The sequence below is a fragment of the Poromitra crassiceps genome (genome assembly GCF_964638095.1).
Source record: "Poromitra crassiceps genome assembly, chromosome: 21".
NCBI classification, from domain to species: Eukaryota; Metazoa; Chordata; class Actinopteri; order Beryciformes; family Melamphaidae; genus Poromitra; species Poromitra crassiceps.
In genome coordinates this window covers 6,023,310-6,039,273 of record NC_139638.1, presented here as the reverse complement: position 1 = coordinate 6,039,273, position 15,964 = coordinate 6,023,310, and the positions used below count along the sequence as shown (strand labels likewise).

Here is a 15,964-nt window from a genome sequence, read left to right as displayed (position 1 = left end):
CAAGGCATTACACAGGGTGTTGGATGGTTAAATAAGATTGCTTTATGTGGTCATACTTTTCACTCATTAGTGTATTTCTCACTAGTGCCTTACTACTGAGAAACAATATGTTTCGGGAACAATTTATAATAGCTGTACACTACGAAACACTAAATAGGCTACTATACAGCCCCTTTTATACTGGCCAAAAATCCCACTAATAGCCACAAACTAGCAGCATTTTCGTCAATCTAAAAGTTGCCAAGCCGGGCCGTTAAGCCGAAAGAGCGACCCTGCAAGTGAGGTGGGTTTTTACGCCACGGCTCTGCACGCCATGGCGATATAAATCTTGGCGGTGGTCCAATGCATTATTTTCCAACCCTGCTTCTCCTCCTCTTGATTTGCTGCCCCCTTTCCAGTGAGAGTCAGTGAATCAGTGATTCCCATAGGCTGAAATTCGACTTTCTTAACACGTTCACTGCCGTCGACGAGATATCTCGTCAAAGAAAATCCAACGGTTGACTGCCGTCGACGAGTTATCTCGTCAAAAAAAAAAAAAAAAAATTGACGGTGGGACGTGGATCCAAGCCCCCTACGTCTCCTATAAAAATATGGGAGCCACCGAACGTGTACAACCCATTCCACCGACCCACTAAGTGGCGACAGTGCTTTCCAGACTAGAAAAAGCAGAGCAAAAACAGCAGAAAATAGCGTGAGGAAAACGGAGGAAGGAGGAGGAAAACGCGGCGAAAACGCTTTCGCTTTCGCGCTGGAGCTGGCGCACAACATGGGGGATTCCTAAAATACACTCGGTGCAACACACGCAGCAGAAAGCTCAAAAGCCCAGAATCGCACGGGAGGGGGGTGGGGGTGCTGTTATGGAGGAAATTACTGTTCCCGATCCAGACTCGCCCGACGAGCAGCCTCGCCAGGCAGCACAGACAGAGAGCAGAGACTCGCTTGTGACATTGACACACGGAGCCACGGAGCCACGGAGGGAGGAGGAGAACACCCACGGAGGGAGGAGTTTGAAGGAGAGGGGGGTGGGGGTGCTGTTATGGAGGAAATTACTGTTCAGAACTAATTGTTTAGATGTCTGATGTCTTACTGATGCCAAAAATAAATGGTTAAAGTGACTGTTCTGCCTGTTCTATCGAATTTCACAAAAATGCAATTATCTCAGCTTTCCTTCTCAGACGCTGAAACCATGCTGTATTCAACTGCTAATGCCTACATAACTACTAACTCTACAAACTAACTCTTTTAGACAGAGAAAGCACACATTCTATTAGTTATTTTGAGATATTTTGTGTTCACAAATTCCTAGCAGAAAATAATCCTCTGCTCTTGAAAGATGAGCCAGAATCCTCAAAAAAAACCTTGGCAGAAGCTACCTACAGTAAAAAAAAAAACTGTTGGCAGTGAATGTGTTAACAGTTAATTATATTACATTGATCTCTTTTTTTTTGCCGATGGCCGATTGCAGTCAACAAGGCCAATATCGGCTGATATCGATATACATCCCTTATAATCAGTTTTGTTAGATACTAACAGTTTAATATGAGTTTAATAGAACACATTTAGGACAATCATCAACAGGCATGAGTGAGGTGGCACTATTGGCATGGCAAAACAGCTCAAGCAGTACATAAAACAAAAAGGTTGGGAACCACTGCTTACTCAACCAGACCGCCCTTCCAGCTCCGCCCACCGGCCATGAGCAAAAGGAAACCGACCAATGGGAACACAGCCAGCAGAGAGGGTGGGGCCATCACATCTTATTAAAGCCAGTGTTCTGGGCTCCAAGGTGTCACTGTTTGATGTGTACATCTGAAGATAAAAGACCTTGCGACAGAGCAGATAAGAGCACTAAATACATTGAAAATAGAGGCTGAGGACACCACACTAGTCCTGCCAACCAGACAGACAGAAAGCATGAAGCAGCTCCTTCTTCTCGTACTCTTTGGATGGGCAGGTACGCTACAACATTGCTACGACATTGATACGTAACCATTACTTAAGTCTGATGATGCATACAGGAATGACATGTCATCTTCTGTTTTTGTCTGTATCATACTTTCACTTTTCATTTAATACAGTTGCCCTGGAGAAAGAGAGCAATATTGTTGAGATTGTTGGAGGGTATGAGTGCCCAGGGCCTGTACCCTGGCAAGCATATCTCTCCAACGGGAAGTCCATGTGTGGAGGGACTCTTCTGTCTAGTGAGTGGGTGCTGTCTGCTGCACACTGCAAAACAAAGTAAGAACATTTTGTCACTAAACCACTGCTAGCAGCTTGTTTGTAAAGCTGAGCACAAGCTAGAACGTCAGCTTCGACTTGTCGACTTGGAGCCTTGTTGATGGCAGCTAGACCTATATACTCGGTCAGCTTGACGAGGCAAAATGAGTAAATTCTGATTTCACTAGGATTTCAATAACTATAGGTTAGCCCGAGGAAATGTAGTGCATATACAGTACTCGGTGATAGCTTTCACTCTCTCGTGTTATCTCCCCATCTACATTATTATACTTGGCTGTTCACGTCAGCAGGCTCGTCAACCGTGGCGTAGATCTCAGTGCATATGGCGAGGGCTTTGACACTGTAGCATGTTTCACTGGTGTTTAAAACTGGAGGATTTTTTTACTGCATTTGAAAACTTGGTAACCCTTTATTTTACAGATACCCTAGTAACATAAGAACTGTTTGTAATTACACATTAACACCTTAATTATGACACCATAAATTATGTTCATATGTAGTTACATTGTAACAGACCTGTAAAATGGAGTGAGTCTGTTCAACTGTAGTTCATATGTAGTTACATGGTACCTGACCTGTAAAGTGGAGTGAGTCTGTTCAACTGTAGTTCATATGTAGTTACATGGTACCGGACCTACCGAACAGACTCACTCCATTTTACAGGTCCGTTACAATGTATATGAACATCATTTATAACTATTGGTAATTACTGTGTAATTACATTTGGTGTTCATGTGTAATTACAAATAGTTCATATGTAACTAGGGTACCTGTAAAATAAAGGGTTACCGAAAACTTATATTTTACTCTGTAATTCATTACTTAATGATTATGAGTCCCTTGAAACTTTTGGTGGGGAGCCCTAAGGAAGCTTCTCACACTTCTCAGATACTCATAATGGTCTAACTCTTCCAGGCCATATCTCCAAGTATGGCTGGGGCGGCACAGCATCAAGCATTCCAAGATGACCCAACAGTACTTCAGGGCCACCAAGGTTTTCCCCCACCCTGACTACAACACCCACCCTCATGACAATGACATCATGCTCATCAAGCTGAGCAAGCCTGCTGTTCTGAACCCCTATGTGTGGCCTGTTGCCCTCCCCACAAACTGCGCCGGTGGTGGGACAAAGTGCGGTATCTCTGGATGGGGGACCCTTTCTCCCAACAGCTGTGAGTTTCACAGTAAAATAGTTTTGTGTTTTTTTTAAGGCAAATACTATATTTATCTTACAATGTATTTGCCATGCTCTACTTAATGCCATTATTATGTGTGCTTATTTTCTCTATTCCAGCATCGAGCCCTGACAAGTTGCAGTGCCTGGATGCCCCCATCCTGAGTGACTACACCTGTCGTAAGGCCTATCCTTCTGTGATCACTAAGAACATGATCTGTGCTGGCTTCATGGAGGGAGGCAGAGACTCCTGCCAGGTAAGATCAAGCTCACAGCCACAACACACACACTCACTCGCGCGCCAAGGCCGTAGCCACGGATTCAACATTGGGGGGGACGGCAGCCGGCGAAAAAAGAAATTGGCCATTTTGTCACCAGATTAGAGGAATATTAACATTAAGATTAGACTGTTGTGATGTCATTATTCACCTTGTCACCTCTCCCTCCCTGCCCGGGTTGTAGCAGGCTCATTTTTAAAGCTAAAGCGAAGCTACTGATATCATATGAAACTAGAAGATCTAAGGCATCTATTGATACCAACCAGGACATGCTAGCTTGTCAGCAAGGGGGGTAAATACCGCTCCAAACTTCGACAACATTTTGGAAAGGGAAAAACGGACATGGCCATATTCAAAGGGGTCCCTTGACCTGTCACCTCAAGATATCTGAATAATAATGGGTTATATTGGTACCCCAGTCTCCCTTTACAGACATGCCCACTTTATGCTAATCCATTTTATTCTTCCCAAAAAATGCATGCATTATAAATGTGTTATTTTTGCCTATTCTGAATATTTCTGCATATAGGACCCCTAAACAATATTGGAATTGCAGAAATTGAGTGTGACTGGAAAGCTGAGAGTCTTGTAAATTCAATTAGCCCAATTGTATTAATGTATGATGATGTTAGTCCACATCATCTACATTGTGTCTTGTGTCTGGTATGTGTGTGGTGAGGCTCTACTTTAGCAATACAGTCATGTAAATCGGTGGTATTTATTGCCATAGTAAATTTCACTTTGTATGTGTGTGTGTGTGTGTGGGGGGGGGGGGGGGGGGGGCTAATCAGACTGTTGCGCATTTTCCAACATAAATAACAAGACCAACATCAGGACATCCAAACAAGTTCTGACAGAGATCAATGTCATTGGATCACATTGGACAAATACATTTGCATATTTCTCCCAGGATGCCGCTTGTTCCTTACAAACTTTTTACATGAAAGTAACTAACCAAATTAAATGAGCGGTGGGTGGAAATAATAATTAGCCTATTCTTATTTAAACATGCAGTTTTGAAACATTCAATAAAGACAAATAAAAAATAGGCTATGACTCCACACCCTAAGTGATACACACATGTTATGGGAGTGGTATATATACCCATTACATCAATTTCCATGTTATTAGTTCCATGTTAGCTCTGCTCTCCCCTAGGAGCGCTGGCTCCGCGGTAATGCCACAAACAGCTGTATCGCGCAGTAAATCTCTCTTTTCTTATTTTTTTACATCAATTTATTGGGGGGGGGGACACATTTTATCAGGCTTACATATTGGGGGGATTTGTCGTTCTCAATGTATATTGCCGCTACGGCCCTGGCGCGCGCACGCGCACACACACACACACACACACACACACACACACACACACACACACACACACACACACACACACACACACACACACACACACACACACACTGCTGCTTCCTTCTTCTCAGATTTGGCTCTGAAATTGAAGGACCCACCTTGAAGATCTCTCTTTCTCTCCTTCAGGGTGACTCTGGGGGTCCCATGGTATGTTATGGGGAGCTCCAGGGTGTGGTGTCTTGGGGGGCTGGCTGTGCTAAGGAAGGCAAGCCCGGGGTGTATACAAAAGTGTGCAATTACCTCTACTGGATCAAGAAGACCATGGCATCTGGCTGAGCAGCATAGACTTATGAAGCTATTAAACTGGGCATACATCAAACCCGTGTGTATAACTGTGTGATTTACTGTGTGTACAGTGTGGTTCTATCACTGTCATTAGCATGGCATTGATCACAGACAGTTTGAAATCACTTTCCTTAAGTGCCATAATTCACAGCTCAGCTATGCATGACTGTATAAAGTATATGAAAAGTGAAAGTCTAAAATCCTGTGTAAAGCACTTTGCCTCTGTGTATGAAATGTATACAAATAAACTTGCTTTGCCTCTAGCTCCCTCTCCTGCTAAGTGATTGCTTATTTAGAATATGAAGCATATTTGGTTAAAATTTTATAACAAAAAAATGTATTACAATTTTAACGGTCCTGGTGAAAGTTGCTGAGCATTACTTCAAGAAACATTGAAAATATTCATTCTGATCTTGTTTTATATTTCAGTCTTGATTGAAGTGTAATTGCTAGATTTATATTAAAATGAATGTGTTTTACTTACATAACTTACATACACCCATGTCCATTTTTTTAAACTTTCATTTCAACATAGCAGTATTGTTTTATGCTGGTGTAACCAGGGCACTAAGGCCCAGACAGAAGGTATGTACCAGACTACACCACTCTGGGAATTTCACCCAGAAAATTCCACATCAAAGTTCAGAGTACCAAACACCAGGTTTAGTAGTAGTAGTAGTAGTAGTAAACGGTTTTATTTGGTTAAGAGTAATAATGTAATAATGACAACACAAGTTGAATTGGTAGTACATTTTACAATCTTAAAAGTTTACATACACAAAACACGAATAATAATTAAAACAGGATCTCCAAAAAGTGAACAGACTATGACCTAATGACGTCCCTAATCAAATACAACAGCAATAAATCAGACACACAAAGGCATTACAGCAGCGATGCATTGTTTAGGAGTCTGATCATGTAGGGGATCGCACTTTTTCTGTAACGCTCCGTTCTACATTGGACCAAGAATGTGTCTGGCGGTGGCTAATAACGTTCAGGTGGGAGCCAGCTGCCACCTGGATAAATAAATTAAAATGAGCACTAATGGGGGATAGAAATGGGATAAAAAAGTTCTGTTTCATAAAGTTTCATAAAGAAAGGGAGCAGAGCATTGACTGTAAATAATATGGACGTAGCTATCCCATTACATTTCGTTTTCCTGGCAGAGTTCAAACGACGGGTGTTGCCATCTTGGTTTTAGTGGGAATGTGTTGAGAGGGTGGAGCTAGGGGGAGCAGGGGATGAGCGCCGATTAGCATAGTGTGACATTTTGACCCAGTCCGATTTGAGCGGACTGGATCCCCTGCTGAAAAAACCAGCATGCACCAGCATAGCTTTTTATGCTGGTGTACCAGCATCCCAGCATCGCATGCTGGGATGCTGGTAAATTTGTTGTGTTTTGAAAACACAACAAGTTATGCTGGTGTACCAGCATCCCAGCATGGGATGCTGGTGATGTGACCAGCATGGGATGCTGGTGGTGTGACCAGCATGGGATGCTGGTGGTGTGACCAGCATGGGATGCTGGTGGTGTGACCAGCATGCAATGATGCTGGTATGCTGGTGGTGTGACCAGCATCCCATGCTGGTCACACCACCAGCATGGGATGCTGGTGGTGTGACCAGCATGCGATGATGCTGGTATGCTGGTGGTGTGACCAGCATGGGATGCTGGTCACATATGCTGGTCTTGTGACCAGCATGGGAAGCATACACCAGTACACCTATGCTGGTGTGCTGGTGTGACCAGCATACACCAGCTATTCTGGTGTCAAAACACAACATGCTGGTCTATGGTTGAATGCTTGTTAACCAGCACCCCATGCTGAGAGTAGTCAGACCAGATAAACATCACAAAAGTAATCTTTCTTGAACTAGTTAAATGAAGACTATTTCAGGTTTACATAACAATATAATTATTTATTAAATAAAAGCAACACAGAGAGGGAGTGGGAGAGAGAACCGCACATACAGCAGTGCACCTGAACAGTCAGCCTGTACCTGTCTTTATATCAAAAGTATTAAAAGTAAAAGTGTGACTCAACTCAATTAATGTGCTGAAGGCAATTAAAGACTCATTACAATTAAACTCAATTAAATAATAAAACTACTGACTAATTAACAATAACACAACAAACAGGCAACATCACCCGACAAGAAAAGAGGTCACCCCAGGAACAGCTGGAGAAGAGGTGTGCAGGCAGAAATGTCTGGGAGCAGGCTCAATTGGGGAGAACAGGGAAGAACCGCCAACCACCGACATTTTGTCAATAGCCTATGCTCCCTTGAGGAGCAAAGGCCTTAAGTCATATCAGAAGTAGAGAATTCCACTGAAAAACAATGCAGATTTATTTTGCACAAAATCTCACAATCCTAAAAACCTTATGGAAAAAAACAATGTTTTGCAGGCATTCATTTACCGTAATTAATTAATTTCAGTTATTGAGAGTTGATTTGAGTTCAGTCGTGGACCAGTGATGTCATTCACAAATCACAACTTAAATCAACTCTCAATAACTGTCAAACTAAATGAATGCCTGCAAAACGGTTTACAGTTTTTGGATATGTGTGAGATTATGTGCAAAATAAATCAGCATTGTTTTTCGGTGGAGTGTCCCTTCAAGTGCTATTCTTTGCTTGTTTGTTTATGTCCATTATTTTCTCTGTGATGTAGCATCCAGGCTTCCCCACTCGAGCTTCCACATCTGATTCACCCAGGTTTTGGTTCTGGAGCCATTCTTTGTATCAAACTGAAAAGCAAACAGAGATAAATTAGTGGCAGAGTAACACTGTTCTTTGGTCAATATTTCAACTGCCATTTGAAAAAGTGCTACACAAAAGTGAGCATGAGCTACTTTAAAAATTATTTCACTGTACTGTCTGCCCAGGGTCTAGCTGTACAAAGACCTTTCTGGCTCACAGCCCGATTGGTTCCAAGTTCCCAACACATATTAAAATTCATCTTGAAGTTGATAAGTCAGATACTGTAAGTGGGGGCGTTAAATCACACGTTTCTGATCTACCTTGGAACCTGGTAAAACAGCTCATCCATTCCAGACACATTACAATTTGGTAAATAAGAGTCCAAATGCAGTGACACATGCATTAGGTTCCATGGGATCATGGCATCAGCTATGTGCACAAATCATTTATTTAACAAGCCAGTCACCTTTAATTAAAACTACAGCCACCCACAGGATATGTCCATCTAGATCGTTTTGGTGTGAGTTGCTGAGTTTTGGAGACACTGGCCATGTTGTGGTGCTCAAAGCACACACAAAAAATAAAAATAAAATAAAATAAAATAAAATCCTTTCCAGAAAGGATAAAAAGCAAGTAGGCCTAGAGGACCACAGGAATAGGTTTTTGGAGAAAAGAAAAGTTCTCAACTTACTTAACAGATTAATGTGTGTCCTCCACTGGCTGTTTCTCCCTCAATGTATGATATCTCATCGAAAACCTGCACACACACAGTATATAGACAAAGAGACAGTGGCTGAGTTTCCCAACAAAGAAGCTTCTTAAGAGTTAAGAAGCTTCTTAACACATTGAGTGCCAGCCATTTTTTCAATCCTGTAGGTAAGTTGTGCCAGGTTTTTTTTTGAGGATTCTGGCTCATTTTACAAGAGCCGAGGATTATTTTCTGTTAAGAATTCGTGAACACCAATCATCTAAAAATAACTAATAGAATGTGTGCTTTCTCTGTCTAAAAGAGTTAGTTTGCAGAGTTAGTAGTTATGTAGATATTAGCCGTTGAGTACAGCATGGTTTCAGAGATTTTCAGAGAGTTTGGAGATAAATGGATTTTTAGAACCACCTCACGTGCCTGTGATTATGGGTGCCCTTGTCTCCCACTCTGTGCGCTCTCTCTCTCTCTCTCTCTCTCTCTCTCTCCTCTCTCTCTCTCTCTCTCTCTCCTCTCTCTCTGTGAGAGAGTGTGTGTGTGTGTCTCCAAACTCCTCCCTCCGTCTGTGCTGCGGAGTGCTCTGCTGCTGGGAGTTTGAGCAGCGAGTTAGAGCAGCCTCTCTCCCTGGCAGCGAGTGTGGATAGGTCTCACTGTCTCTTGGGTTTGATAGCCCCGATGAAGCCCCGTGCGACTCTAGGCTTTATGCTGCTCACCCAGTCCATTTCTGGAACCCCCCACCGCAGCAGCGCGAAGCGTCCCCGCCTACAGTATGAGAATGAGGCTCGTTCGTTTCTGACTGTAAAATCGCCAAGCCATTTCCGCGGGAGGCGGCTGCTTTTGGTCCACGGGTCCCGTGGCTGTGGCTTTCTCTCTGTCTCTGTCTGGAGAGAACTGTCGCCACTTAGTGGTCGGTAAAATAGATTATACACATTCTCTTCCTCCGATAGTGATATAGAAGACGTAAAAGGGGTTGATTGATGTCCCACCGTCAAAAAAAAAAAATGTTTATGTAAGACGAGATAGCTCGTCTATGGCACTTAACCGTTGGATTATGTAAGACGAGATATCTCGGCTATGGCACTCAACGTGTTAAGGAGTTAAGAAGGCTCCAAAGAAGTGTTTCCCAAACACCTTCTTAACAGTCGAGAAAAATAAAAAAAATAGAAGGCTCTTAAGAAGCATCTTAACTGGAGCGGCTCACTTGATGGCACTCTGAGCCCAGCAGTGGGCCACGACTCAGTGGTTGAGAAACACTGTTAACACCTAATCATGGTCATGTTAAACTTTATTAAACATTATTTATTTCAGACATGGACTGCAGTTCAAATTGCTTTATATACACAGCATACAACAAAACAGAGAAACACTACAGAATTTAAGCAACATTGGGTTCTGTGAAAGGTGCTATATAAATCCACAACATTATAAAAGGAATCCATTCTGATTAGAGGAATATAGCCTACGGTAAAACATTTAAAACACAAGTAACCATACATACAGGGGAGATTTTCAAGTGTTCCCCAATTTTAAACACTAAAGGGTGCATGAAAGAAAGGAAAAAGGGAAAAACACAAGAGGAACAGTGGACACAAGTATCTCCTTTTGCCTGACGCGGCTGGATCTGCCAGTGTTTTGTCATTAAGAAGGTGTTAAGAAGGCTCCAGACCCTTCTTACAAAACCTTCTTAACGAAAGATCATCTTAGCGCTAAGAAGCTTTTGGGAAACGCAGCCTTCTTAACGGAGGATAATTGGAAGATAATTTTAGGCTAAGAAGCAATCAGGAAACGCGTTGGCTTCGTTGGCTTCTTACGGGAGCCTTAAGAAGGGTCAAAGAAGCTTCTTAGCGCTAAGAAGCTTTTGGGAAACGCATGCCTTCGTAAAGAAGCAATTGGGAAACGCGTTTGCTTCTTAAGGGGGCCTTAAGAAGGGTTGAATTAGCTTCTTAGCGCAAAGAAGCTTTTGGGAAACCCAGCCAGTGTCAATTAGAAAAGAATGTGTGAAAAGCAGCACTTGCCCCTCCCTCATTACCACCACTGAGGTGCCCTTGAGCAAGGCCCTTAACCCCTTAATGTGTGTGTGAGTGCGAGCAGGGCCCACTTGAAAAAGAGATGGAAATCTCAATATGGTTACATCCGGAGCCGTAGAATAGAAGAGTTCCGACATCTCCATTCACTCCAATGGACCAGTTTTTTTTTCCAGGAAGTAGAAAGTGGAACTCTTCAGTAAAAAAAGCAGCACTGTCGAGTTGCATCAAAATAGACAGTGTTGTACTTTGAAAGGGTTTTTCATCCCTTGAAATTAATCAAATTGTACATTATCGGCTTTATTTTAGCATGCAAAAGTAGCGCGAGACCCATTCCTGGCTGTTCATTGGCTAATGATTCTTGCATTTTGGTCCTCCGCTGACACTACTCTCTCTCTAGATTGCTCTGGTTACATCCAAGATCTACAGAGCATTACAGGGAAACAGTTTAGTGACTGTAATATTTGCACAATTGAAAAGTGAAACCCAACGAAAAAGGTCTGGGTCAGTTTCTCTAGCTTTACTTTACACATCACAAATACCAGGTAAGGTAGAGCTTTCCCCCTGTTTTCATATTTATACAGTAATTAAATCAGCTCCACCATTAAAGTCGAAGTGAACCGGAACGGAATGCACCAGCGCGAGCGTCAGACACTGAAAACGAATTAAGAGGCGGACCATATACGTGTCGATGATTTGATTTGACAATTCTGAGGACTGGCTTTGGGATTGGCCAATCCTGGCGTGTTCCACCCGCAAATCCAGTGGGATTCAGCCTGTTGTCATGCTACACGAGTGGGATCCGCAGAGTACCAGGGAGCCAGCTGCTTCGTGCGGGGCGAGCGGACAATCCGATTCATAGGTGCTGCCCGCCCGCCTGGAATCTCCGAGAGACGACCCCTGACAGCCAGGGAGGCTGTCAGGCTCGGAGGCGCGCGCCATTATCGTTATAAATGTAAATAATATTCCTGGAATGCGTGTTTTAACGAGCCAGTTACATTTCTTTGCATTCTTAGACATTACCGTTTGATTTGGTTTGCATAATTGCTCAAGTTAGTAGTTAGTTTATGGGCTAGAAACTCTGCCAGATGACAGGCACTAGGCGCCATTTTCGCCTTCATTTGGAAGAGAAAATGATCCTGTAATGAAGATTTGATTGACAGCTGAAATACTAAACTAAATACTAAACCAAAATACTAGCCTGTTACAATATAGGATTATCACCCAGCCATAACGCCACCACAGGCGCGCGCACGCACACACACACACACACACACACACACACACACACACACACACACACACACACACACAGAGAGCTGAAGGTGAGAGCAGCGCTCTATCACCGTAAAAAAGTGTTCCCCCGTCAGCGGCCCCTCTCCTTCTTACAAGTAATTGACGTGAATAAACCTCTTTCTGTCGTAGTAAATAACACACAAGTTAAGCCTACTTCACTCACCTCCACAAATAATCTGCTTCAAGCCGCCGGTTCGTTGTTTCTGGAGTTTATTTGAAGACCGGAGCAGTGAGTGCTGTACTGACAATTGACAAATGGTGCAGACAGGTCCAGCCGCGCGAAAGTTTGGAGATGGTCTCGCGCAGCATATCAGAGGCGTAGTGATACTCAGTTCCATAAAATAGTTCCAATTGAATGGAGGGTATGCAGCACGGACGTCACTTTCCCACTGGAACACGCCCCCTCAATCGGGACTGGCAAAACCTAAAACCTATGGGCAAAACATTCAGCAGGTTCTCTGTTGTTTGGAGCAGTAGGTGTCATTAATCTAGGCTGATTACTGCATTCAAAATCAGTCTTGCTGTCACTCAGTGGGCGTGACCATGCAGTGACTTCTGCCTGTGACATCACGTGCATACCCTCTATATGGGAAAACTGGCCTCAGAAATGAGTCTGACCCACGGCCACCTAGAGTTTAATTAAAGCCTCTGTTACAGTAGAAAACATAACATAGCTTGAAAGTAATAATAGTAATAATAATGACAACAACAACAACAACAATAATAATAATAATAATAATAATAATAATAATAATAATAATAATAATAATAACAATAAAGGTAAAGGTAATAATAATAATAATAATAATAATACATTCATGTGTAATGTTATTTTAAAGGACTATGCTTGATATAGAATTGCATTAGCCTCTTGTATTGTGTTATATTAGCCTGTTACCCTGTAAGGTGTTTTGTTGGGCATGGTTAAAACTTTTTTCTTGTGTGTTGCGTTATTTGTTGCTTATGTTATAACTTGGCCCTGTACCATTTATTTTATCTGGCAAGCTGTCAATGGAGGCCAGAAGACGATACAAAATATAAAAAAGAAGGCATATAACCCTAGCCTGGGTAAACCCAGCCTCCACGTGACCTGCTCTCAGACCTGCTCTGCTCTCGTAGTGACTGAGAGCAGGTCTGAGAGCAGGTCACGTGGAGGCTGGGTTTACCCAGGCTAATATAACCCACCCTATAACCCATAGGGGATGGGTGATGGGCCAGATTGTTTCCCAAACTTTTTCACATCAAGGTCCCCTAAACTAGACCACAGACCCCCAATTTTGTGCCAGGGTCCCCCATCCAATAAAACTTTTGCTTTTAGATGTTTTCCTCATGGTTGCCATGGCAGCCATTTTACTTTCCACTATAACCTAATTATTTTTGCATCAAATCTCCTGAACCAAACATGATGACAGAAAAGGTGATGTCTACCCCTTACTGTATGTTTTCATGGTATGATCCAGTGTAGGAAATTAGCCAGGGGCAAGGCCAAATATGCTCTAATAAATCTCAGAATGCACCAAAAAAACATGATCAAGGAGCAAAAATTGTCCCCAAGATTTTGATAGGCCTAATTATATTCTCATTACATTAATTACATTTTCATTTGCTTCTCTAACACACACTAACACAATTAACTTTTGTAAAACACCCCAAAAAGGGACCTGGGCTTGGCCTGGACACGAAAGTTAAAATTAAATCCATGCCATGCACCAGCAGGGTACAGAGGAGGTAATTTCCATTGTGGAGCACTTCACAATCTCCTCCACCAGCATGACCATGCTGGTCAAGCAATCCCCAGCACAACCATGTTGGTCCACCAGCTTCACCATGCTGGTCCAGCAACTTCACCAGCTTCACCATGCTGGTCCACCAGCTTCACCATGCAGGTCCACCAGCTTCAGCAGCTTCACCATGCAGGTCCACCAGCTTCACCAGCTTCACCATGCTGGTCCACCTGCTTCACCATGCTGGTCCACCAGCTTCATCAGCATGACCATGCTGGTCCACCAGCTTCACCAGCTTCACCATGCTGGTCCACCAGCTTCACCATGCTGGTCCACCAGCTTCACCATGCTGGTCCAGCAACTTCACCAGCAAGGCCATGGTAGTTTACCAGCTTCACCAGCAAGCGTTAGCTGGTGGACCAGCAAGGTAATGCTGGTCCACCAGCATCAGACCAGCACTAACCAGCATAGACCAGCATCAGACCAGCACTAACCAGCATAAACCAGCATAGACCAGCAAGAAATTCATGCTGGTCTATGCTGGTTTTTTCAGCAGGGCTCACACACTGAAATATGGAACATTACAGAGGCTGGATTTGTCAATGAAAGAGAGAGTGCACTTACTCAGCTAGTGGGCTGGTCTGGGAGCGTTCTCCGGCCAGCTCCGCTCTGCTGGTTTGTGCAGGAGGAATCCACGATTGCCTCTTGCGATCAGGTGGGTCCAGAAGTGGACCAAATTAATATCTAAAACATGAGCTGGTAACATCAGTCTTCCCCCGCTACGATCTTCTTCTGTGTGAGACAACTAAACCTCTTCATCTAACATGAGGTTTCTATGGACGTACTGAGCCTGCACGCCTAGACGGCGGCCATTTTATAGACATTCTGGCCACCCCGAAATAGACACATGGGCGCGACCTGCCATCACAGTTGTACACCACACATCTCCCATCACAGACAAGATCCAGCCTTTTCTCAATATAAATTAATATTATGATATCTATACGTGAAGGGCGAAGGGTGGACCGTCACAATAGCCTATGGGGGTGAGCTTACGTGCTGACAAACACGCCCACCTTAGCTTGAAGTGGAAGTTCCCCAAGCCAGCTGAAGCTAGGTCAGACAACCTGCTAGCAAGCTAGCTAACAGGCTACGGCTACATCCAGGCCATCCACCTCTGCTCTCGTTGCTCCGGTCGGGCCCACGAGGCAGAGGACTCGTGCCACATTCACGTTACGTTGAGGTAGGTTAAATTAACACAAAACCAAAGTTGAACCAAAGATGTATCTGTTATTGACATTATAGCTATTATAACGTACTAAGCATATAAATAGTGGGAAATTGCAGAAATATGGCCAGCTAGCTACGGTGAAACAACATTAACGTTGATCAATGTACCCACCGATTATGCAACTTTTTAATATTTAATTCCCTGAAGCATTTATATTTTATTTTACTCCCACAGTGTGGTCTTCTTTCTTGCTTTTCCCACGTCCTCCACCGAAGAGCAGCAGATGCACCAGATCCACTGTGCCTTTACCCTCACAAGTCTTTGTGCACCGGTTTGCGTGTGGCTTAAGGCAGGCAAGAAAATTATAAGGAACGGGCAGAACAGGCTCTGTCCAACTCTGGTGGCATGGCACTATTCTGACACTTCACTAGTCCAAAAAATTACGCATTGGACAGACGTCTCATTAGTCCGACAGCTCGTTAACCCAACCATGAAAATCTCACTAGTCCGACAGCTTGTTAGTCCGAAAATAATGCGCTCTGACAGCAGCGCAAGTCACTGTTCTCACTCAGTCTAGACTGAAGCCTACAAAAGGGCAAATTTCTCCGCTGGTTTCTTCTTTCTCTCTCACACTCCCTCCCTCCCCCCCCCCCCCCCTCTCTCTCTCTCTCTCTCTCATGAACATAATGTTTTTGATCATTCACTAATTCCAGTAGGCTACTGTATGGCACTGCACTACTATAGCACCATTAGATGGTCTGTTTTAACTCATGCATCATCAGACTTAATTCATCATTACGTATTAATGTTGTAGCGTACCTGCCCATCCAAAGAGTACCAGAAGAAGGAGCTGCTTCATGCTTTCTGTCTGTCTGGTTGGCAGGACTAGTGTGTCCTGAGCCTCTATTTTCAATGTATTTAGTGCTCTTATCTG

At 43.4% G+C, this 15,964-nt stretch overlaps 1 pseudogene across 1 annotated transcript; it reads left to right on the top strand.

Annotated features, from left to right (window-relative positions):
* Positions 1–3,202: 3,202 nt before the first annotated feature.
* On the top strand, positions 3,203–5,337 carry LOC310795221 (trypsin-3 pseudogene; annotated as a pseudogene). The gene is made up of 3 exons: positions 3,203–3,410; positions 3,533–3,669; positions 5,188–5,337. The product of its transcript is annotated as a trypsin-3 pseudogene (transcript).
* The last annotated feature ends 10,627 nt before the right edge of the window (positions 5,338–15,964 follow it).